Source organism: Schistocerca cancellata, chromosome 12 (genome assembly GCF_023864275.1).
Source record: "Schistocerca cancellata isolate TAMUIC-IGC-003103 chromosome 12, iqSchCanc2.1, whole genome shotgun sequence".
Taxonomy (NCBI): domain Eukaryota; kingdom Metazoa; phylum Arthropoda; class Insecta; order Orthoptera; family Acrididae; genus Schistocerca; species Schistocerca cancellata.
The window spans coordinates 4,394,411-4,421,815 of record NC_064637.1 but is presented as its reverse complement, the minus strand read 5'-3'; positions in this window follow the sequence as shown (position 1 = coordinate 4,421,815).

The following is a 27,405-nucleotide window of genomic DNA, read 5'->3' as shown; positions in this document are numbered from 1 at the left end:
CCGATAGTATATCATAGCGACGCAATTTCTGTGTTAATTCGTCATTGTGAGGGATCGACGGATACAATAAAGAAGGAATAGTGCATCCGACATGAGATACTCGCCTCCTAATAGGAGATCCTGTCGTTGCCATCGAAACGCTCTTCGATTTTGAAAGAGAAGTCATAGAACCTACAGTAACTCATAGCGACGCAATTTCTGTGTTAATTCGTCATTGTGAGGGATCGGCGGACGCAATAAAGAAGGAATAATGCATCTGACAAGAGATACTCGCCTCCCAATAGGAGATCCTGTCGTTGCCATAGAAACGCTCCTCGATTTGGAAAGAGAAGATATAGAACCTACAGTATTTCCTAGCGACGGGATTTCTATGTTAATTCGTCATTGTGAGGATTCGACGGATGCTATAAAGAAGGAATAGTGCATCCGACATGAGATACTCGCATCCAAATAGGAGATGCTGTCGTTGGCATAGAAACGCTCCTCGATTTAGAAAGAGAAGTCATAGAACCAATAGTATTTCATAGCGACGCAATTTCTGTGTTAATTCGTCATTGTGAGGGATCGATGGATGCAATAAAGAAGGAATAGTGCATCCGAAATTAGATACTCGCCTCCCAATAGGACATCCTGTCGTTGACATAGGATCGTTCCTCGATTTAAAAAGAGAAGGCATAGAACCTAAAGTATTTCATAGCGACGCAATTACTGTGTTAATTCGTCATTGTGAGGGATCGACGGATGCTATAAAGAAGGAATAGTCCATCCGACATGAGATACTCGCCTCCCAATAGGAGATCCTGTCGTTGCCATAGAAACGCTCCTCGATTTAGAAAGAGAAGTCATAGAACATATAGTATTTCATAGCGACGCAATTTCTGTGTTAATTCGTCATTGTGAGGGATCGACGGATGCAATAAGGAAGGAGTAGTGCATCCGACATTAGATACTCGTCTCCCAATAGGAGATCCTGTCGTTGCCATAGGAACGCTCCTCGATGTAGAAAGAGAAGCCATAGAACCTATAGTATTTCATAGCATCGCAATTTCTGTATTAATTCGTCATTGTGAGGGATCGTCGGATGCAATAAAGAAGGAATAGTGCATCCGACATGAGATACTCGCTTCCCAATAGGAGATCCTGTCGTTGCCATAGAAACGCTCATCGATTTAGAAAGAGAAGTCATAGAACCTATAGTACTTTTTAGCGACGCAATTTCTATGTTCATTCGTCATTGTGAGGGATCGACGGATGCAATAAAGAAGGAATTGTGCATCCGACATGAGATACTCGCTTCCCAATAGGAGATCCTATCGTTGCCATAGAAACGCTCCTCGATTTAGAAAGAGAAGTCATAGGACCTATAGTATCTCATAGCGACGCAATTTCTGTGTTAATTCGTCATTGTGAGGGATCGACGGATGCAATAAAGAAGGAATAGTGCATCCGACATGAGATACTCGCCACTCAATAGGAGATCCTGTCGTTGCCATAGAAACGCTCTTCGATTTAGAAAGAGAAGTCATAGAACCTATAGTATTTCATAGCGACGCAATTTCTGTGTTAATTCGTCATTGTGAGGGATCGCCGGTTGCAATAAAGAAGGAATAATGGATCTGACATAAGATACTCGCCTCCCAATAGGAGATCCTGTCTTTGCCATAGAAACGCTCCCCGATTTAGAAAGAGAAGGCATAGAACCGATTGTATATCATAGCGACGCAATTTCTGTGTTAATTCGTCATTGTGAGGGATCGACGGATGCAATAAAGAAGGAATAGTGCATCCGACATGAGATACTCGCCACTCAATAGGAGATCCTGTCGTTGCCATAGAAACGCTCTTCGATTTAGAAAGAGAAGTCATAGGACCTATAGTATCTCATAGCGACGCAATTTCTGTGTTAATTCGTCATTGTGGGGGATCGACGGATACAATAAAGAAGGAATAGTGCATCCGACATGAGATACTCGCCTCCTAATAGGAGATCCTGTCGTTGCCATCGAAACGCTCTTCGATTTTGACAGAGAAGTCATAGAACCTACAGTATCTCATAGCGACGCAATTTCTGTGTTAATTCGTCATTGTGAGGGATCGGCGGACGCAATAAAGAAGGAATAATGCATCTGACAAGAGATACTCGCCTCCCAATAGGAGATCCTGTCGTTGCCATAGAAACGCTCCTCGATTTGGAAAGAGAAGATATAGAACCTATAGTATTTCTTAGCGACGGAATTTCTATGTTAATTCGTCATTGTGAGGGATCGACGGATGCTATAAAGAAGGAATAGTGCATCCGACATGAGATACTCGCCTCCCAATAGGAGATGCTGTCGTTGGCATAGAAACGCTCCTCGATTTAGAAAGAGAAGTCATAGAACCAATAGTATTTCATAGCGACGCAATTTCTGTGTTAATTCGTCATTGTGAGGGATCGATGGATGCAATAAAGAAGGAATAGTGCATCCGACATTAGATACTCGCCTCCCAATAGGACATCCTGTCGTTGACATAGGATCGTTCCTCGATTTAAAAAGAGAAGGCATAGAACCTAAAGTATTTCATAGCGACGCAATTACTGTGTTAATTCGTCATTGTGAGGGATCGACGGATGCTATAAAGAAGGAATAGTGCATCCGACATGAGATACTCGCCTCCCAATAGGAGATCCTGTCGTTGCCATAGAAACGCTCCTCGATTTAGAAAGAGAAGTCATAGAACATATAGTATTTCATAGCGACGCAAATTCTGTGTTAATTCGTCATTGTGAGGGATCGACGGATGCAATAAAGAAGGAATAGTTCGTCCGACATGAGATACTCGCCTCCCAATAGGAGATCCTGTCGTTGCCATAGGATCGTTCCTCGATTTAGAAAGAGAAGGCTTAAGACCTATAGCATTTCATAGCGTCGCAATTTCTGTGTTAATTCGTCATTGTGAGGGATCGACGGATGCAATAAAGAAGGAATAGTGCATCCGACATGAAATACTCGCCTCCCAATGGATGATCCTGTCGTTGCCATAGAAACGCTCCTCGATTTAGAAAGAGAAGTCATAGAATCTATAGTATTTCATAGCGACGCAATTTCTGTGTTAATTCGTCATTGTGAGGGATTGACGGATGCAATAAAGAAGGAATAGTGCATCCGATATGGGATACAGGCCCCCCAATAGGAGATCCTGTCGTTGCCATAGAAACGCTCCTCGATTTAGCAAGAGAAGTCATAGAACGTACAGCATTTCATAACGACGCAATTTCTGTGTTAATTCGTCATTGTGAGGGATCGCCGGATGCAATAAAGAAGGAATAGTGCATCCGACATGAGATACTCGCCTCCCAATAGGAGATCCAAACGTTGCCATAGAAACGCTCCTCGATTTAGAAAGCGAAGTCATAGAACCTATAGTATTCCATAGCGACTCAATTTCTGTGTTAATTCGTCATTGTGAGGGATCGACGGATGCAATAAAGAAGGAATAGTGCATCCGACATGAGATACTCGCCTCCCAATAGGAGATCCTGTCGTTGCCATAGAAACGCTCCTCGATTTAGAAAGAGAAGTCATAGAACCTATAGTATTTCATAGCGACGCAATTTCTGTGTTAATACGTCATTGTGAGGGATCGACGGATGCAATAAAGAAGGAGTAGTGCATCCGACATGAGATACTCGCCTCCCAATAGGAGATCCTGTCGTTGCCATAGAAACGCTCCTCGATTTAGAAAGAGAAGTCATAGAACCAATAGTATTTCATAGCGACGCAATTTCTGTGTTCATTCGTCATTGTGAGGGATCGACGGTTGCAATAAAGAAGGAATAGTGCATCCGACATGAGATACTCGCCTCCCAATAGGTGATCCTGTCGTTGCCATAAAAACACTCCTAGATTTAGAAAGAGAAGTCATAGGACCTATAGTATTTCACAGCGACGCAATTTCTGTGTTAATTCGTCATTGTGAGGTATCGACGGATGCAATAAAGAAGGAATAGTGCATCCGACATGAGATACTCGCCACCCAATAGGAGATCCTGTCGTTGCCATAGAAACGCTCTTCGATTTAGAAAGAGAAGTCATAGAACCTATAGTATTTCATACAGACGCAATTTCTGTGTTAATTCGTCATTGTGAGGTATCGACGGATGCAATAAATAAGGAATAGTGCATCCGACATGAGATACTCGCCTCCCAATAGGAGATCCTGTCGTTGCCATAGAAACGCTCCTCGATTTAGAAAGAGAAGTCATAGAACCTATAGTATTTCATAGCGACGCAATTTCTGTGTTAATTTGTCATTGTTACGAATCGACGGATGCAATAAAGAAGGAATAGTGCATCCGACATGAGATACTCGCCTCCCAATAGGAGATCGTGTCGTTGCCATAGAAACGCTCCTCGATTTAGGAAGAGAAGTCATAGAACCTATAGTATTTCATAGCGACGCAATTTCTGTGTTAGTTCGTCATTGTGAGGGATCGACGGATGCAATAATGAAGGAGTAGTGCATCCGACATGAGATACCCGTCTCCCAATAGGAGATCCTGTTGTTGCCATAGGAACGCTCATCAATGTAGAAAGAAAAGCCATAGAACCTATAGAATTTCATAGCGTCGCAATTTCTGTATTAATTCGTCATTGTGAGGGATCGTCGGATGCAATAAAGAAGGAATAGTGCATCCGACATGAGATACTCGCTTCCCAATAGGAGATCCTGTCGTTGCCATAGAAACGCTCCTCGATTTAGAAAGAGAAGTCATAGGACCAATAGTACTTCATAGCGACGCAATTTCTATGTTCATTCGTCATTGTGAGGGATCGACGGTTGCAATAAAGAAGGAATAGTGCATCCGACATGAGATACTCGCTTCCCAATAGGAGATCCTGTCGTTGCCATCGAAACGCTCCTCGATTTAGAAAGAGAAGTCATAGGACCTATAGTATTTCATAGCGACGCAATTTCTGTGTTAATTCGTCATTGTGAGGGATCGTCGGATGCAATAAAGAAGGAATAGTGCATCCGACATGAGATACTCGCCACTCAATAGGAGTTCTTGTCGTTGCCATAGAAACGCTCCTCGATTTAGAAAGAGAAGACATAGGACCAATAGTACTTCATAGCGACGCAATTTCTATGTTCATTCGTCATTGTGAGGGATCGACGGTTGCAATAAAGAAGGAATAGTGCATCCGACATGAGATACTCGCTTCCCAATAGGAGATCCTGTCGTTGCCATCGAAACGCTCCTCGATTTAGAAAGAGAAGTCATAGGACCTATAGTATTTCATAGCGACGCAATTTCTGTGTTAATTCGTCATTGAGAGGGATCGTCGGATGCAATAAAGAAGGAATAGTGCATCCGACATGAGATACTCGCCACTCAATAGGAGATCTTGTCGTTGCCATAGAAACGCTCCTCGATTTAGAAAGAGAAGTCATAGGACCAATAGTACTTCATAGCGACGCAATTTCTATGTTCATTCGTCATTGTGGGGGATCGACGGTTGCAATAAAGAAGGAATAGTGCATCCGACATGAGATACTCGCTTCCCAATAGGAGATCCTGTCGTTGCCATCGAAACGCTCCTCGATTTAGAAAGAGAAGTCATAGGACCTATAGTATTTCATAGCGACGCAATTTCTGTGTTAATTCGTCATTGTGAGGGATCGTCGGATGCAATAAAGAAGGAATAGTGCATCCGACATGAGATACTCGCCACTCAATAGGAGATCTTGTCGTTGCCATAGAAACGCTCTTCGATTTAGAAATAGAAGTCATAGAACCTATAGCATTTCATAGCGACGCAATTTCTGTGTTAATTCGTCATTGTGAGGGATCGTCTGTTGCAATAGAGAAGGAATAATGGATCTGACATAAGATACTCGCCTCCCAATAGGAGATCCTGTCGTTGCCATAGAAAGGTTCCTCGATTTAGAAAGAGAAGGCATAGAACCTATAGTATTTCATAGCGACGCAAATTGTGTTAATTCGTCATTGTGGGGGGTCGACGGATGCAATAAAGAAGGAATAGTGCATCCGACATGAGATCCTCGTCTCCCAATCGGAGAACATGTCGTTGCCATAGGATCGTTCCTCGATTTGGAAAGAGAAGATATAGAACCTATAGTATTTCTTAGCGACGGAATTTCTATGTTAATTCGTCATTGTGAGGGATCGACGGATGCTATAAAGAAGGAATAGTGCATCCGACATGAGATACTCGCCTCCCAATAGGAGATGCTGTCGTTGGCATAGAAACGCTCCTCGATTTAGAAAGAGAAGTCATAGAACCAATAGTATTTCATAGCGACGCAATTTCTGTGTTAATTCGTCATTGTGAGGGATCGATGGATGCAATAAAGAAGGAATAGTGCATCCGACATTAGATACTCGCCTCCCAATAGGACATCCTGTCGTTGACATAGGATCGTTCCTCGATTTAAAAAGAGAAGGCATAGAACCTAAAGTATTTCATAGCGACGCAATTACTGTGTTAATTCGTCATTGTGAGGGATCGACGGATGCTATAAAGAAGGAATAGTGCATCCGACATGAGATACTCGCCTCCCAATAGGAGATCCTGTCGTTGCCATAGAAACGCTCCTCGATTTAGAAAGAGAAGTCATAGAACATATAGTATTTCATAGCGACGCAAATTCTGTGTTAATTCGTCATTGTGAGGGATCGACGGATGCAATAAAGAAGGAATAGTTCGTCCGACATGAGATACTCGCCTCCCAATAGGAGATCCTGTCGTTGCCATAGGATCGTTCCTCGATTTAGAAAGAGAAGGCTTAGGACCTATAGCATTTCATAGCGTCGCAATTTCTGTGTTAATTCGTCATTGTGAGGGATCGACGGATGCAATAAAGAAGGAATAGTGCATCCGACATGAAATACTCGCCTCCCAATGGATGATCCTGTCGTTGCCATAGAAACGCTCCTCGATTTAGAAAGAGAAGTCATAGAATCTATAGTATTTCATAGCGACGCAATTTCTGTGTTAATTCGTCATTGTGAGGGATCGACGGATGCAATAAAGAAGGAATAGTGCATCCGATATGGGATACAGGCCCCCCAATAGGAGATCCTGTCGTTGCCATAGAAACGCTCCTCGATTTAGCAAGAGAAGTCATAGAACGTACAGCATTTCATAACGACGCAATTTCTGTGTTAATTCGTCATTGTGAGGGATCGCCGGATGCAATAAAGAAGGAATAGTGCATCCGACATGAGATACTCGCCTCCCAATAGGAGATCCAAACGTTGCCATAGAAACGCTCCTCGATTTAGAAAGCGAAGTCATAGAACCTATAGTATTCCATAGCGACTCAATTTCTGTGTTAATTCGTCATTGTGAGGGATCGACGGATGCAATAAAGAAGGAATAGTGCATCCGACATGAGATACTCGCCTCCCAATAGGAGATCCTGTCGTTGCCATAGAAACGCTCCTCGATTTAGAAAGAGAAGTCATAGAACCTATAGTATTTCATAGCGACGCAATTTCTGTGTTAATACGTCATTGTGAGGGATCGACGGATGCAATAAAGAAGGAGTAGTGCATCCGACATGAGATACTCGCCTCCCAATAGGAGATCCTGTCGTTGCCATAGAAACGCTCCTCGATTTAGAAAGAGAAGTCATAGAACCAATAGTATTTCATAGCGACGCAATTTCTGTGTTCATTCGTCATTGTGAGGGATCGACGGATGCAATAAAGAAGGAATAGTGCATCCGACATGAGATACTCGCCTCCCAATAGGTGATCCTGTCGTTGCCATAAAAACACTCCTAGATTTAGAAAGAGAAGTCATAGGACCTATAGTATTTCACAGCGACGCAATTTCTGTGTTAATTCGTCATTGTGAGGTATCGACGGATGCAATAAAGAAGGAATAGTGCATCCGACATGAGATACTCGCCACCCAATAGGAGATCCTGTCGTTGCCATAGAAACGCTCTTCGATTTAGAAAGAGAAGTCATAGAACCTATAGTATTTCATACAGACGCAATTTCTGTGTTAATTCGTCATTGTGAGGTATCGACGGATGCAATAAAGAAGGAATAGTGCATCCGACATGAGATACTCGCCTCCCAATAGGAGATCCTGTCGTTGCCATAGAAACGCTCCTCGATTTAGAAAGAGAAGTCATAGAACCTATAGTATTTCATAGCGACGCAATTTCTGTGTTAATTTGTCATTGTTACGAATCGACGGATGCAATAAAGAAGGAATAGTGCATCCGACATGAGATACTCGCCTCCCAATAGGAGATCGTGTCGTTGCCATAGAAACGCTCCTCGATTTAGGAAGAGAAGTCATAGAACCTATAGTATTTCATAGCGACGCAATTTCTGTGTTAGTTCGTCATTGTGAGGGATCGACGGATGCAATAATGAAGGAGTAGTGCATCCGACATGAGATACCCGTCTCCCAATAGGAGATCCTGTTGTTGCCATAGGAACGCTCATCAATGTAGAAAGAAAAGCCATAGAACCTATAGAATTTCATAGCGTCGCAATTTCTGTATTAATTCGTCATTGTGAGGGATCGTCGGATGCAATAAAGAAGGAATAGTGCATCCGACATGAGATACTCGCTTCCCAATAGGAGATCCTGTCGTTGCCATAGAAACGCTCCTCGATTTAGAAAGAGAAGTCATAGGACCAATAGTACTTCATAGCGACGCAATTTCTATGTTCATTCGTCATTGTGAGGGATCGACGGTTGCAATAAAGAAGGAATAGTGCATCCGACATGAGATACTCGCTTCCCAATAGGAGATCCTGTCGTTGCCATCGAAACGCTCCTCGATTTAGAAAGAGAAGTCATAGGACCTATAGTATTTCATAGCGACGCAATTTCTGTGTTAATTCGTCATTGTGAGGGATCGTCGGATGCAATAAAGAAGGAATAGTGCATCCGACATGAGATACTCGCCACTCAATAGGAGTTCTTGTCGTTGCCATAGAAACGCTCCTCGATTTAGAAAGAGAAGACATAGGACCAATAGTACTTCATAGCGACGCAATTTCTATGTTCATTCGTCATTGTGAGGGATCGACGGTTGCAATAAAGAAGGAATAGTGCATCCGACATGAGATACTCGCTTCCCAATAGGAGATCCTGTCGTTGCCATCGAAACGCTCCTCGATTTAGAAAGAGAAGTCATAGGACCTATAGTATTTCATAGCGACGCAATTTCTGTGTTAATTCGTCATTGAGAGGGATCGTCGGATGCAATAAAGAAGGAATAGTGCATCCGACATGAGATACTCGCCACTCAATAGGAGATCTTGTCGTTGCCATAGAAACGCTCCTCGATTTAGAAAGAGAAGTCATAGGACCAATAGTACTTCATAGCGACGCAATTTCTATGTTCATTCGTCATTGTGGGGGATCGACGGTTGCAATAAAGAAGGAATAGTGCATCCGACATGAGATACTCGCTTCCCAATAGGAGATCCTGTCGTTGCCATCGAAACGCTCCTCGATTTAGAAAGAGAAGTCATAGGACCTATAGTATTTCATAGCGACGCAATTTCTGTGTTAATTCGTCATTGTGAGGGATCGTCGGATGCAATAAAGAAGGAATAGTGCATCCGACATGAGATACTCGCCACTCAATAGGAGATCTTGTCGTTGCCATAGAAACGCTCTTCGATTTAGAAAGAGAAGTCATAGAACCTATAGCATTTCATAGCGACGCAATTTCTGTGTTAATTCGTCATTGTGAGGGATCGTCTGTTGCAATAGAGAAGGAATAATGGATCTGACATAAGATACTCGCCTCCCAATAGGAGATCCTGTCGTTGCCATAGAAAGGTTCCTCGATTTAGAAAGAGAAGGCATAGAACCTATAGTATTTCATAGCGACGCAAATTGTGTTAATTCGTCATTGTGGGGGGTCGACGGATGCAATAAAGAAGGAATAGTGCATCCGACATGAGATCCTCGTCTCCCAATCGGAGAACATGTCGTTGCCATAGGATCGTTCCTCGATTTGGAAAGAGAAGGCATAGAACCTATAGAATTTCATAGCGACGCCATTTCTGTATTAATTCGTCATTGTGAGGGATCGAAGGATGCAATTAAGAAGGAACAGTGCATATGACATGAGATACTCGCCTCCCAATAGGAGATCCTGTCGTTGCCATAGAAACGCTCCTCGATTTAGAAAGAGAAGTCATAGAACCTATAGTATTTCATAGCGACGCAATTTCTGTGTTAATTCGTCATTGTGAAGAATCGTCGGTTGCAATAAAGAAGGAATAATGGATCTGACATAAGATACTCGCCTCCCAATAGAGGATCCTGTCGTTGCCATCGAAACGCTCCTCTATTTAGAAAGAGAAGTCTTAGAACATTTAGTATTTCATAGCGACGCAATATCTGTGTTAATTCGTCATTGTGAGGGATCGGCGGATGCAGTAAAGAAGGAATAGTGCATCCGATATGGGATACAGGCCCCCCAATAGGAGATCCTGTCGTTGCCATAGAAACGCTCCTCGATTTAGCAAGAGAAGTCATAGAACGTACAGCATTTCATAACGACGCAATTTCTGTGTTAATTCGTCATTGTGAGGGATCGCCGGATGCAATAAAGAAGGAATAGTGCATCCGACATGAGATACTCGCCTCCCAATAGGAGATCCAAACGTTGCCATAGAAACGCTCCTCGATTTAGAAAGCGAAGTCATAGAACCTATAGTATTCCATAGCGACTCAATTTCTGTGTTAATTCGTCATTGTGAGGGATCGACGGATGCAATAAAGAAGGAATAGTGCATCCGACATGAGATACTCGCCTCCCAATAGGAGATCCTGTCGTTGCCATAGAAACGCTCCTCGATTTAGAAAGAGAAGTCATAGAATCTATAGTATTTCATAGCGACGCAATTTCTGTGTTAATTCGTCATTGTGAGGGATTGACGGATGCAATAAAGAAGGAATAGTGCATCCGATATGGGATACAGGCCCCCCAATAGGAGATCCTGTCGTTGCCATAGAAACGCTCCTCGATTTAGCAAGAGAAGTCATAGAACGTACAGCATTTCATAACGACGCAATTTCTGTGTTAATTCGTCATTGTGAGGGATCGCCGGATGCAATAAAGAAGGAATAGTGCATCCGACATGAGATACTCGCCTCCCAATAGGAGATCCAAACGTTGCCATAGAAACGCTCCTCGATTTAGAAAGCGAAGTCATAGAACTTATAGTATTCCATAGCGACTCAATTTCTGTGTTAATTCGTCATTGTGAGGGATCGACGGATGCAATAAAGAAGGAATAGTGCATCCGACATGAGATACTCGCCTCCCAATAGGAGATCCTGTCGTTGCCATAGAAACGCTCCTCGATTTAGAAAGAGAAGTCATAGAACCTATAGTATTTCATAGCGACGCAATTTCTGTGTTAATACGTCATTGTGAGGGATCGACGGATGCAATAAAGAAGGAGTAGTGCATCCGACATGAGATACTCGCCTCCCAATAGGAGATCCTGTCGTTGCCATAGAAACGCTCCTCGATTTAGAAAGAGAAGTCATAGAACCAATAGTATTTCATAGCGACGCAATTTCTGTGTTCATTCGTCATTGTGAGGGATCGACGGATGCAATAAAGAAGGAATAGTGCATCCGACATGAGATACTCGCCTCCCAATAGGTGATCCTGTCGTTGCCATAAAAACACTCCTAGATTTAGAAAGAGAAGTCATAGGACCTATAGTATTTCACAGCGACGCAATTTCTGTGTTAATTCGTCATTGTGAGGTATCGACGGATGCAATAAAGAAGGAATAGTGCATCCGACATGAGATACTCGCCACCCAATAGGAGATCCTGTCGTTGCCATAGAAACGCTCTTCGATTTAGAAAGAGAAGTCATAGAACCTATAGTATTTCATACAGACGCAATTTCTGTGTTAATTCGTCATTGTGAGGTATCGACGGATGCAATAAAGAAGGAATAGTGCATCCGACATGAGATACTCGCCTCCCAATAGGAGATCCTGTCGTTGCCATAGAAACGCTCCTCGATTTAGAAAGAGAAGTCATAGAACCTATAGTATTTCATAGCGACGCAATTTCTGTGTTAATTTGTCATTGTTACGAATCGACGGATGCAATAAAGAAGGAATAGTGCATCCGACATGAGATACTCGCTTCCCAATAGGAGATCGTGTCGTTGCCATAGAAACGCTCCTCGATTTAGGAAGAGAAGTCATAGAACCTATAGTATTTCATAGCGACGCAATTTCTGTGTTAGTTCGTCATTGTGAGGGATCGACGGATGCAATAATGAAGGAGTAGTGCATCCGACATGAGATACCCGTCTCCCAATAGGAGATCCTGTTGTTGCCATAGGAACGCTCATCAATGTAGAAAGAAAAGCCATAGAACCTATAGAATTTCATAGCGTCGCAATTTCTGTATTAATTCGTCATTGTGAGGGATCGTCGGATGCAATAAAGAAGGAATAGTGCATCCGACATGAGATACTCGCTTCCCAATAGGAGATCCTGTCGTTGCCATAGAAACGCTCCTCGATTTAGAAAGAGAAGTCATAGGACCAATAGAACTTCATAGCGACGCAATTTCTATGTTCATTCGTCATTGTGAGGGATCGACGGTTGCAATAAAGAAGGAATAGTGCATCCGACATGAGATACTCGCTTCCCAATAGGAGATCCTGTCGTTGCCATCGAAACGCTCCTCGATTTAGAAAGAGAAGTCATAGGACCTATAGTATTTCATAGCGACGCAATTTCTGTGTTAATTCGTCATTGTGAGGGATCGTCGGATGCAATAAAGAAGGAATAGTGCATCCGACATGAGATACTCGCCACTCAATAGGAGTTCTTGTCGTTGCCATAGAAACGCTCCTCGATTTAGAAAGAGAAGACATAGGACCAATAGTACTTCATAGCGACGCAATTTCTATGTTCATTCGTCATTGTGAGGGATCGACGGTTGCAATAAAGAAGGAATAGTGCATCCGACATGAGATACTCGCTTCCCAATAGGAGATCCTGTCGTTGCCATCGAAACGCTCCTCGATTTAGAAAGAGAAGTCATAGGACCTATAGTATTTCATAGCGACGCAATTTCTGTGTTAATTCGTCATTGTGAGGGATCGTCGGATGCAATAAAGAAGGAATAGTGCATCCGACATGAGATACTCGCCACTCAATAGGAGATCTTGTCGTTGCCATAGAAACGCTCCTCGATTTAGAAAGAGAAGTCATAGGACCAATAGTACTTCATAGCGACGCAAATTCTATGTTCATTCGTCATTGTGGGGGATCGACGGTTGCAATAAAGAAGGAATAGTGCATCCGACATGAGATACTCGCCTCCCAATAGGAGATCCTGTCGTTGCCATAGAAACGCTCCTCGATTTAGAAAGAGAAGTCATAGAACCTATAGTATTTCATAGCGACGCAATTTCTGTGTTAATTCGTCATTGTGAAGAATCGTCGGTTGCAATAAAGAAGGAATAATGGATCTGACATAAGATACTCGCCTCCCAATAGAGGATCCTGTCGTTGCCATCGAAACGCTCCTCTATTTAGAAAGAGAAGTCTTAGAACATTTAGTATTTCATAGCGACGCAATATCTGTGTTAATTCGTCATTGTGAGGGATCGGCGGATGCAGTAAAGAAGGAATAGTGCATCCGACATGAGATACTCGCCTCCCAATAGGAGATCCAAACGTTGCCATAGAAACGCTCCTCGATTTAGAAAGCGAAGTCATAGAACCTATAGTATTCCATAGCGACTCAATTTCTGTGTTAATTCGTCATTGTGAGGGATCGACGGATGCAATAAAGAAGGAATAGTGCATCCGACATGAGATACTCGCCTCCCAATAGGAGATCCTGTCGTTGCCATAGAAACGCTCCTCGATTTAGAAAGAGAAGTCATAGAACCTATAGTATTTCATAGCGACGCAATTTCTGTGTTAATACGTCATTGTGAGGGATCGACGGATGCAATAAAGAAGGAGTAGTGCATCCGACATGAGATACTCGCCTCCCAATAGGAGATCCTGTCGTTGCCATAGAAACGCTCCTCGATTTAGAAAGAGAAGTCATAGAACCTATAGTATTTCATAGCGACGCAATTTCTGTGTTCATTCGTCATTGTGAGGGATCGACGGATGCAATAAAGAAGGAATAGTGCATCCGACATGAGATACTCGCCTCCCAATAGGTGATCCTGTCGTTGCCATAAAAACACTCCTAGATTTAGAAAGAGAAGTCATAGGAATTATAGTATTTCACAGCGACGCAATTTCTGTGTTAATTCGTCATTGTGAGGTATCGACGGATGCAATAAAGAAGGAATAGTGTATCCGACATGAGATACTCGCCTCCCAATAGGAGATCGTGTCGTTGCCATAGAAACGCTCCTCGATTTAGGAAGAGAAGTCATAGAACCTATAGTATTTCATAGCGACGCAATTTCTGTGTTAATTCGTCATTGTGAGGGATCGACGGATGCAATAATGAAGGAGTAGTGCATCCGACATGAGATACCCGTCTCCCAATAGGAGATCCTGTTGTTGCCATAGGAACGCTCATCGATGTAGAAAGAAAAGCCATAGAACCTATAGTATTTCATAGCGTCGCAATTTCTGTATTAATTCGTCATTGTGAGGGATCGTCGGATGCAATAAAGAAGGAATAGTGCATCCGACATGAGATACTCGCTTCCCAATAGGAGATCCTGTCGTTGCCATAGAAACGCTCCTCGATTTAGAAAGAGAAGTCATAGGACCAATAGTACTTCATAGCGACGCAATTTCTATGTTCATTCGTCATTGTGAGGGATCGACGGTTGCAATAAAGAAGGAATAGTGCATCCGACATGAGATACTCGCTTCCCAATAGGAGATCCTGTCGTTGCCATCGAAACGCTCCTCGATTTAGAAAGAGAAGTCATAGGACCTATAGTATTTCATAGCGACGCAATTTCTGTGTTAATTCGTCATTGTGAGGGATCGTCGGATGCAATAAAGAAGGAATAGTGCATCCGACATGAGATACTCGCCTTCCAATAGGAGATCTTGTCGTTGCCATAGAAACGCTCCTCGATTTAGAAAGAGAAGTCATAGGACCAATAGTACTTCATAGCGACGCAATTTCTATGTTCATTCGTCATTGTGGGGGATCGACGGTTGCAATAAAGAAGGAATAGTGCATCCGACATGAGATACTCGCTTCCCAATAGGAGATCCTGTCGTTGCCATCGAAACGCTCCTCGATTTAGAAAGAGAAGTCATAGGACCTATAGTATTTCATAGCGACGCAATTTCTGTGTTAATTCGTCATTGTGAGGGATCGTCGGATGCAATAAAGAAGGAATAGTGCATCCGACATGAGATACTCGCCACTCAATAGGAGATCTTTTCGTTGCCATAGAAACGCTCTTCGATTTAGAAAGAGAAGTCATAGAACCTATAGCATTTCATAGCGACGCAATTTCTGTGTTAATTCGTCATTGTGAGGGATCGTCGGTTGCAATAAAGAAGGAATAATGGATCTGACATAAGATACTCGCCTCCCAATAGGAGATCCTGTCGTTGCCATAGAAAGGTTCCTCGATTTAGAAAGAGAAGGCATAGAACCTATAGTATTTCATAGCGACGCAAATTGTGTTAATTCGTCATTGTGGGGGGTCGACGGATGCAATAAAGAAGGAATAGTGCATCCGACATGAGATCCTCGTCTCCCAATCGGAGAACATGTCGTTGCCATAGGATCGTTCCTCGATTTGGAAAGAGAAGGCATAGAACATATAGAATTTCATAGCGACGCCATTTCTGTATTAATTCGTCATTGTGAGGGATCGAAGGATGCAATTAAGAAGGAACAGTGCATATGACATGAGATACTCGCCTCCCAATAGGAGATCCTGTCGTTGCCATAGAAACGCCCCTCGATTTAGAAACAGACGTCATAGGACCTATAGTATTTCATAGCGACGCAATTTCTGTGTTAATTCAACATTGTGAGGGATCGTCGGATGCAATAAAGAAGGAATAGTGCATCCGACATGAGATACTCGCCTCCCAATAGGAGATCCTGTCGTTGCCATAGAAACGCTCTTCGATTTTGAAAGAGAAGTCATAGAACCTATAGTATTTCATAGCGACGCAATTTCTGTGTTAATTCGTCATTGTGAGGGATCGACGGATGCAATAAAGAAGGAATAGTGCATCCGAAATGAGATACTCGCCTCCCAATAAGAGATTCTGTCGTTGCCATAGAAACGCTCCTCGATTTAGAAAGAGAAGTCATGGAACCTATAGTATTTCATAGCGACGCAATTTCTGTGTTAATTCGTCATTGTGAGGGATCGACGGGTGCAATAAAGGAGGAATAGTGCACCCGACATGAGATACTCGCCCCTCAACAGGAGATCCTGTCGTTGCCATAGAAACGCACCTCTATTTAGAAAGAGAATTCATAGAACCTATAGTATTTCATAGCGACGCAAATTCTGTGTTAATTCGTCATTGTGAGGGGTCGACGGATGCAATAAAGAAGGAATAGTGCATCCGACATGAGTTCCTCGTCTCCCAATCGGAGATCCTGTCGTTGCCATAGAAACGCTCCTCGATTTAGAATTAGAAGTCATAGAACTTATAGTATTTCATAGCGACGCAATTTCTGTGTTAATTCGTCATTGTGAGGAATCGATGGATGCAATAAAGAAGGAATAGTGCATCCGACATGAGATACTCGCCTACCAATAGGAGATCATGTCGTTGCCATAGGATCGTTCCTCGATTTAGAAAGAGAAGTCATAGAACCTATAGTATTTCATAGCGACGCAATTTCTGTGTTAATTCGTCATTGTGAGGGATCGACGGATGCAATAAAGAAGGAACAGTGCATCCGACAAGAGATACTCGCCACTCAATAGGAGATCCTGTCGTTGCCATAGAAACGCCCCTCGATTTAGAAATAGAAGTCATAGAACTTATAGTATTTCATAGCGACGCAATTTCTGTGTTAATTCGTCATTGTGAGGGATCGACGGATGCAATAAAGAAGGAATAGTGCATCCGACATGAGATACTCGCCTACCAATAGGAGATCATGTCGTTGCCATAGGATCGTTCCTCGATTTAGAAAGAGAAGTCATAGAACCTATAGTATTTCATAGCGACGCAATTTCTGTGTTAATTCGTCATTGTGAGGGATCGACGGATGCAATAAAGAAGGAATAATGGATCTGACATAAGATACTCGCCTCTTAATAGAGGGTCCTGTCGTTGCCATAGAAACGTTCCTCGATTTAGAAAGAGAAGGCATAGAACCTATAGTATTTCATAGCGACGCAAATTCTGAGTTAATTCGTCATTGTGAGGGGTCGACGGATGCAATAAAGAAGGAATAGTGCATCCGACATGAGATACTCGCCTCCCAATAGGAGATCCTGTCGTTGCCATAGAAACGCTCCTCGATTTAGAAATAGAAGTCATAGAACCTATAGTATTTCATAGCGACGCAATTTCTGTGTTAATTCGTCATTGTGAAGGATCGACGGATGCAATAAAGAAGGAATAGTGCATCCGACATGAGATACTCGCCTACCAATAGGAGATCATGTCGTTGCCATAGGATCGTTCCTCGATTTAGTAAGAGAAGTCATAGAACCTATAGTATTTCATAGCGACGCAAATTCTGTGTTAATTCGTCATTGCGAGGGGTCGACGGATGCAATAAAGAAGGAATAGTGCATCCGACATGAGATCCTCGTCTCCCAATCGGAGATCCTGTCGTTGCCAAGGACACGCTCCTCGATTTAGAAATAGAAGTCATAGAACTTATAGTGTTTCATAACGACGCAATTTCTGTGTTAATTCGTCATTGTGAGGAATCGACGGATGCAATAAAGAAGGAATAGTGCATCCGACATGAGATACTCGCCTACCAATAGGAGATCATGTCGTTGCCATAGGATCGTTCCTCGATTTAGAAAGAGAAGTCATAGAACCTATAGTATTTCATAGCGACGCAATTTCTGTGTTAATTGTGAGGGATCGACGGATGCAATAAAGAAGGAACAGTGCATCCGACAAGAGATACTCGCCACCCAATAGGAGATCCTGTCGTTGCCATAGAAACGCTCCTCGATTTAGAAATAGAAGTCATAGAACTTATAGTATTTCATAGCGACGCAATTTCTGTGTTAATTCGTCATTGTGAGGAATCGACGGATGCAATAAAGAAGGAATAGTGCATCCGACATGAGATACTCGCCTACCAGTAGGAGATCATGTCGTTGCCATAGGATCGTTCCTCGATTTAGAAAGGGAAGTCATAGAACCTATAGTATTTCATAGCGACGCAAATTGTGTTAATTCGTCATTGTGGGGGGTCGACGGATGCAATAAAGAAGGAATAGTGCATTTGACATGAGATACTCGCTTCCCAATAGGAGATCCTGTCGTTGCCATCGAAACGCTCCTCGATTTAGAAAGAGAAGTCATAGGACCTATAGTATTTCATAGCGACGCAATTTCTGTGTTAATTCGTCATTGTGAGGGATCGTCGGATGCAATAAAGAAGGAATAGTGCATCCGACATGAGATACTCGCCACTCAATAGGAGATCTTGTCGTTGCCATAGAAACGCTCTTCGATTTAGAAAGAGAAGTCATAGAACCTATAGCATTTCATAGCGACGCAATTTCTGTGTTAATTCGTCATTGTGAGGGATCGTCGGTTGCAATAAAGAAGGAATAATGGATCTGACATAAGATACTCGCCTCCCAATAGGAGATCCTGTCGTTGCCATAGAAAGGTTCCTCGATTTAGAAAGAGAAAGTATAGAACCTATAGTATTTCATAGCGACGCAAATTGTGTTAATTCGTCATTGTGGGGGGTCGACGGATGCAATAAAGAAGGAATAGTGCATCCGACATGAGATCCTCGTCTCCCAATCGGAGATCATGTCGTTGCCATAGGATCGTTCCTCGATTTGGAAAGAGAAGGCATAGAACCTATAGAATTTAATAGCGACGCCATTTCTGTATTAATTCGTCATTGTGAGGGATCGAAGGATGCAATTAAGAAGGAACAGTGCATATGACATGAGATACTCGCCTCCCAATAGGAGATCCTGTCGTTGCCATAGAAACGCCCCTCGATTTAGAAACAGAAGTCATAGGACCTATAGTATTTCATAGCGACGCAATTTCTGTGTTAATTCAACATTGTGAGGGATCGTCGGATGCAATAAAGAAGGAATAGTGCATCCGACATGAGATACTCGCCACTCAATAGGAGATCTTGTCGTTGCCATAGAAACGCTCTTCGATTTAGAAAGAGAAGTCATAGAACCTATAGCATTTCATAGCGACGCAATTTCTGTGTTAATTCGTCATTGTGAGGGATCGTCGGTTGCAATAAAGAAGGAATAATGGATTTGACATAAGATACTCGCCTCCCAATAGGAGATCCTGTCGTTGCCATAGAAAGGTTCCTCGATTTAGAAAGAGAAGGCATAGAACCTATAGTATTTCATAGCGACGCAAATTGTGTTAATTCGTCATTGTGGGGGGTCGACGGATGCAATAAAGAAGGAATAGTGCATCCGACATGAGATCCTCGTCTCCCAATCGGAGATCATGTCGTTGCCATAGGATCGTTCCTCGATTTGGAAAGAGAAGGCATAGAACCTATAGAATTTCATAGCGACGCCATTTCTGTATTAATTCGTCATTGTGAGGGATCGAAGGATGCAATTAAGAAGGAACAGTGCATATGACATGAGATACTCGCCTCCCAATAGGAGAACCTGTCGTTGCCATAGAAACGCCCCTCGATTTAGAAACAGACGTCATAGGACCTATAGTATTTCATAGCGACGCAATTTCTGTGTTAATTCAACATTGTGAGGGATCGTCGGATGCAATAAAGAAGGAATAGTGCATCCGACATGAGATACTCGCCTACCAATAGGAGATCATGTCGTTGCCATAGGATCGTTCCTCGATTTAGAAAGAGAAGTCATAGAACCTATAGTATTTCATAGCGACGCAATTTCTGTGTTAATTCGTCATTGTGAGGGATCGACGGATGCAATAAAGAAGGAATAATGGATCTGACATAAGATACTCGCCTCTTAATAGAGGGTCCTGTCGTTGCCATAGAAACGTTCCTCGATTTAGAAAGAGAAGGCATAGAACCTATAGTATTTCATAGCGACGCAAATTCTGAGTTAATTCGTCATTGTGAGGGGTCGACGGATGCAATAAAGAAGGAATAGTGCATCCGACATGAGATACTCGCCTCCCAATAGGAGATCCTGTCGTTGCCATAGAAACGCTCCTCGATTTAGAAATAGAAGTCATAGAACCTATAGTATTTCATAGCGACGCAATTTCTGTGTTAATTCGTCATTGTGAAGGATCGACGGATGCAATAAAGAAGGAATAGTGCATCCGACATGAGATACTCGCCTACCAATAGGAGATCATGTCGTTGCCATAGGATCGTTCCTCGATTTAGTAAGAGAAGTCATAGAACCTATAGTATTTCATAGCGACGCAAATTCTGTGTTAATTCGTCATTGCGAGGGGTCGACGGATGCAATAAAGAAGGAATAGTGCATCCGACATGAGATCCTCGTCTCCCAATCGGAGATCCTGTCGTTGCCAAGGACACGCTCCTCGATTTAGAAATAGAAGTCATAGAACTTATAGTGTTTCATAACGACGCAATTTCTGTGTTAATTCGTCATTGTGAGGAATCGACGGATGCAATAAAGAAGGAATAGTGCATCCGACATGAGATACTCGCCTACCAATAGGAGATCATGTCGTTGCCATAGGATCGTTCCTCGATTTAGAAAGAGAAGTCATAGAACCTATAGTATTTCATAGGGACGCAATTTCTGTGTTAATTGTGAGGGATCGACGGATGCAATAAAGAAGGAACAGTGCATCCGACAAGAGATACTCGCCACCCAATAGGAGATCCTGTCGTTGCCATAGAAACGCTCCTCGATTTAGAAATAGAAGTCATAGAACTTATAGTATTTCATAGCGACGCAATTTCTGTGTTAATTCGTCATTGTGAGGAATCGACGGATGCAATAAAGAAGGAATAGTGCATCCGACATGAGATACTCGCCTACCAGTAGGAGATCATGTCGTTGCCATAGGATCGTTCCTCGATTTAGAAAGGGAAGTCATAGAACCTATAGTATTTCATAGCGACGCAAATTGTGTTAATTCGTCATTGTGGGGGGTCGACGGATGCAATAAAGAAGGAATAGTGCATTTGACATGAGATACTCGCTTCCCAATAGGAGATCCTGTCGTTGCCATCGAAACGCTCCTCGATTTAGAAAGAGAAGTCATAGGACCTATAGTATTTCATAGCGACGCAATTTCTGTGTTAATTCGTCATTGTGAGGGATCGTCGGATGCAATAAAGAAGGAATAGTGCATCCGACATGAGATACTCGCCACTCAATAGGAGATCTTGTCGTTGCCATAGAAACGCTCTTCGATTTAGAAAGAGAAGTCATAGAACCTATAGCATTTCATAGCGACGCAATTTCTGTGTTAATTCGTCATTGTGAGGGATCGTCGGTTGCAATAAAGAAGGAATAATGGATCTGACATAAGATACTCGCCTCCCAATAGGAGATCCTGTCGTTGCCATAGAAAGGTTCCTCGATTTAGAAAGAGAAAGTATAGAACCTATAGTATTTCATAGCGACGCAAATTGTGTTAATTCGTCATTGTGGGGGGTCGACGGATGCAATAAAGAAGGAATAGTGCATCCGACATGAGATCCTCGTCTCCCAATCGGAGATCATGTCGTTGCCATAGGATCGTTCCTCGATTTGGAAAGAGAAGGCATAGAACCTATAGAATTTAATAGCGACGCCATTTCTGTATTAATTCGTCATTGTGAGGGATCGAAGGATGCAATTAAGAAGGAACAGTGCATATGACATGAGATACTCGCCTCCCAATAGGAGATCCTGTCGTTGCCATAGAAACGCCCCTCGATTTAGAAACAGAAGTCATAGGACCTATAGTATTTCATAGCGACGCAATTTCTGTGTTAATTCAACATTGTGAGGGATCGTCGGATGCAATAAAGAAGGAATAGTGCATCCGACATGAGATACTCGCCACTCAATAGGAGATCTTGTCGTTGCCATAGAAACGCTCTTCGATTTAGAAAGAGAAGTCATAGAACCTATAGCATTTCATAGCGACGCAATTTCTGTGTTAATTCGTCATTGTGAGGGATCGTCGGTTGCAATAAAGAAGGAATAATGGATTTGACATAAGATACTCGCCCCCCAATAGGAGATCCTGTCGTTGCCATAGAAAGGTTCCTCGATTTAGAAAGAGAAGGCATAGAACCTATAGTATTTCATAGCGACGCAAATTGTGTTAATTCGTCATTGTGGGGGGTCGACGGATGCAATAAAGAAGGAATAGTGCATCCGACATGAGATCCTCGTCTCCCAATCGGAGATCATGTCGTTGCCATAGGATCGTTCCTCGATTTGGAAAGAGAAGGCATAGAACCTATAGAATTTCATAGCGACGCCATTTCTGTATTAATTCGTCATTGTGAGGGATCGAAGGATGCAATTAAGAAGGAACAGTGCATATGACATGAGATACTCGCCTCCCAATAGGAGAACCTGTCGTTGCCATAGAAACGCCCCTCGATTTAGAAACAGACGTCATAGGACCTATAGTATTTCATAGCGACGCAATTTCTGTGTTAATTCAACATTGTGAGGGATCGTCGGATGCAATAAAGAAGGAATAGTGCATCCGACATGAGATACTCGCCTCCCAATAGGAGATCCTGTCGTTGCCATAGAAACGCTCTTCGATTTTGAAAGAGCAGTCATAGAACCTATAGTATTTCATAGCGACGCAATTTCTGTGTTAATTCGTCATTGTGAGGGATCGAAGGATGCAATAAAGAAGGAATAGTGCATCCGAAATGAGATACTCGCCTCCCAATAGGAGATTCTGTCGTTGCCATAGAAACGCTCCTCGATTTAGAAAGAGAAGTCATGGAACCTATAGTATTTCATAGCGACGCAATTTCTGTGTTAATTCGTCATTGTGAGGGATCGACGGGTGCAATAAAGGAGGAATAGTGCACCCGACATGAGATACTCGCCCCTCAACAGGAGATCCTGTCGTTGCCATAGAAACGCACCTCTATTTAGAAAGAGAATTCATAGAACCTATAGTATTTCATAGCGACGCAAATTCTGTGTTAATTCGTCATTGTGAGGGGTCGACGGATGCAATAAAGAAGGAATAGTGCATCCGACATGAGATCCTCGTCTCCCAATCGGAGATCCTGTCATTGCCATAGAAACGCTCCTCGATTTAGAAATAGAAGTCATAGAACTTATAGTATTTCATAGCGACGCAATTTCTGTGTTAATTCGTCATTGTGAGGAATCGACGGATGCAATAAAGAAGGAATAGTGCATCCGACATGAGATACTCGCCTACCAATAGGAGATCATGTCGTTGCCATAGGATCGTTCCTCATTTAGAAAGAGAAGTCATAGAACCTATAGTATTTCATAGCGACGCAATTTCTGTGTTAATTCGTCATTGTGAGGGATCGACGGATGCAATAAAGAAGGAACAGTGCATCCGACAAGAGATACTCGCCACTCAATAGGAGATCCTGTCGTTGCCATAGAAACGCCCCTCGATTTAGAAATAGAAGTCATAGAACTTATAGTATTTCATAGCGACGCAATTTCTGTGTTAATTCGTCATTGTGAGGGATCGACGGATGCAATAAAGAAGGAATAGTGCATCCGACATGAGATACTCGCCTACCAATAGGAGATCATGTCGTTGCCATAGGATCGTTCCTCGATTTAGAAAGAGAAGTCATAGAACCTATAGTATTTCATAGCGACGCAATTTCTGTGTTAATTCGTCATTGTGAGGGATCGACGGATGCAATAAAGAAGGAATAATGGATCTGACATCAGATACTCGCCTCTTAATAGAGGGTCCTGTCGTTGCCATAGAAACGTTCCTCGATTTAGAAAGAGAAGGCATAGAACCCAGAGTATTTCATAGCGACGCAAATTCTGTGTTAATTCGTCATTGTGAGGGGTCGACGGATGCAATAAAGAAGGAATAGTGCATCCGACATGAGATCCTCGTCTCCCAATCGGAGATCCTGTCGTTGCCATAGAAACGCTCCTCGATTTAGAAATAGAAGTCATAGAACCTATAGTATGTAATAGCGACGCAATTTCTGTGTTAATTCGTCATTGTAAAGGATCGACGGATGCAATAAAGAAGGAATAGTGCATCCGACATGAGATACTCGCCTACCAATAGGAGATCATGTCGTTGCCATAGGATCGTTCCTCGATTGAGAAAGAGAAGTCATAGAACCTATAGTATTTCATAGCGACGCAAATTCTGTGTTAATTCGTCATTGTGAGGGGTCGACGGATGCAATAAAGAAGGAATAGTGCATCCGACATGAGATCCTCGTCTCCCAATCGGAGATCCTGTCGTTGCCAAGGAAACGCTCCTCGATTTAGAAATAGAAGTCATAGAACTTATAGTGTTTCATAACGACGCAATTTCTGTGTTAATTCGTCATTGTGAGGAATCGACGGATGCAATAAAGAAGGAATAGTGCATCCGACATGAGATACTCGCCTACCAATAGGAGATCATGTCGTTGCCATAGGATCGTTCCTCGATTTAGAAAGAGAAGTCATAGAACCTATAGTATTTCATAGCGACGCAATTTCTGTGTTAATTCGTCATTGTGAGGGATCGACGGATGCAATAAAGAAGGAACAGTGCATCCGACAAGAGATACTCGCCACCCAATAGGAGATCCTGTCGTTGCCATAGAAACGCTCCTCGATTTAGAAATAGAAGTCATAGAACTTATAGTATTTCATAACGACGCAATTTCTGTGTTAATTCGTCATTGTGAGGAATCGACGGATGCAATAAAGAAGGAATAGTGCATCCGACATGAGATACTCGTCTACCAGTAGGAGATCATGTCGTTGCCATAGGATCGTTCCTCGATTTAGAAAGATAAGTCATAGAACCTATAGTATTTCATAGCGACGCAAATTGTGTTAATTCGTCATTGTGGGGGGTCGACGGATGCAATAAAGAAGGAATAGTGCATCCGACATGAGATACTCGCTTCCCAATAGGAGATCCTGTCGTTGCCATCGAAACGCTCCTCGATTTAGGAAGAGAAGTCATAGGACCTATAGTATTTCATAGCGACGCAATTTCTGTGTTAATTCGTCATTGTGAGGGATCGTCGGTTGCAATAAAAAAGGAATAGTGCATCCGACATGAGATACTCGCCACTCAATAGGAGATCTTGTCGTTGCCATAGAAACGCTCTTCGATTTAGAAAGAGAAGTCATAGAACCTATAGCATTTCATAGCGACGCAATTTCTGTGTTAATTCGTCATTGTGAGGGATCGTCGGTTGCAATAAAGAAGGAATAATGGATCTGACATAAGATACTCGCCTCCCAATAGGAGATCCTGTCGTTGCCATAGAAAGGTTCCTCGATTTAGAAAGAGAAGGCATAGAACCTATAGTATTTCATAGCGACGCAAATTGTGTTAATTCGTCATTGTGGGGGGTCGACGGTTGCAATAAAGAAGGAATAGTGCATCCGACATGAGATCCTCGTCTCCCAATCGGAGATCATGTCGTTGCCATAGGATCGTTCCTTGATTTGGAAAGAGAAGGCATAGAACCTATAGAATTTCATAGCAACGCCATTTCTGTATTAATTCGTCATTGTGAGGGATCGAAGGATGCAATTAAGAAGGAACAGTGCATAAGACATGAGATACTCGCCTCCCAATAGGAGATCCTGTCGTTGCCATAGAAACGCCCCTTGATTTAGAAACAGAAGTCATAGGACCTATAGTATTTCATAGCGACGCAATTTCTGTGTTAATTCAACATTGTGAGGGATCGTCGGATGCAATAAAGAAGGAATAGTGCATCCGACATGAGATACTCGCCTCCCAATAGGAGATCCTGTCGTTGCCATAGAAACGCTCTTCGATTTAGAAAGAGAAGTCATAGAACCTATAGTATTTCATAGCGACGCAATTTCTGTGTTAATTCGTCATTGTGAGGGATCGACGGATGCAATAAAGAAGGAATAGTGCATCCGAAATGAGATACTCGCCTCCCAATAGGAGATTCTGTCGTTGCCATAGAAACGCTCCTCGATTTAGAAAGAGAAGTCATGGAACCTATAGTATTTCATAGCGACGCAATTTCTGTGTTAATTCGTCATTGTGAGGGATCGACGGGTGCAATAAAGGAGGAATAGTGCACCCGACATGAGATACTCGCCCCTCAACAGGAGATCCTGTCGTTGCCATAGAAACGCACCTCTATTTAGAAAGAGAATTCATAGAACCTATAGTATTTCATAGCGACGCAAATTCTGTGTTAATTCGTCATTGTGAGGGGTCGACGGATGCAATAAAGAAGGAATAGTGCATCCGACATGAGATCCTCGTCTCCCAATCGGAGATCCTGTCGTTGCCATAGAAACGCGCTTCGATTTAGAAATAGAAGTCATAGAACTTATAGTATTTCATAGCGACGCAATTTCTGTGTTAATTCGTCATTGTGAGGTATCGACGGATGCAATAAAGAAGGAATAGTGCATCCGACATGAGATACTCGCCTACCAATAGGAGATCATGTCGTTGCCATAGGATCGTTCCTCGATTTAGAAAGAGAAGTCATAGAACCTATAGTATTTCATAGCCACGCAATTTCTGTGTTAATTCGTCATTGTGAGGGATCGACGGATGCAATAAAGAAGGAATAATGGATCTGACATAAGATACTCGCCTCCCAATAGAGGGTCCTGTCGTTGCCATAGAAACGTTCCTCGATTTAGAAAGAGAATCCATAGAACCTATAGTATTTCATAGCGACGCAAATTCTGTGTTAATTCGTCATTGTGAGGAGTCGACGGATGCAATAAAGAAAGAATAGTGCATCCGACATGAGATCCTCGTCTCCCAATCGGAGATCCTGTCGTTGCCATAGAAACGCTCCTCGATTTAGAAATAGAAGTCATAGAACCTATAGTATTTCATAGCGACGCAATTTCTGTGTTAATTCGTCATTGTGAAGGATCGACGGATGCAATAAAGAAGGAATAGTGCATCCGACATGAGATACTCGCCTACCAATAGGAGATCATGTCGTTGCCATAGGATCGTTCCTCGATTTAGAAAGAGAAGTCATAGAACCTATAGTATTTCATAGCGACGCAAATTCTGTGTTAATTCGTCATTGTGAGGGGTCGACGGATGCAATAAAG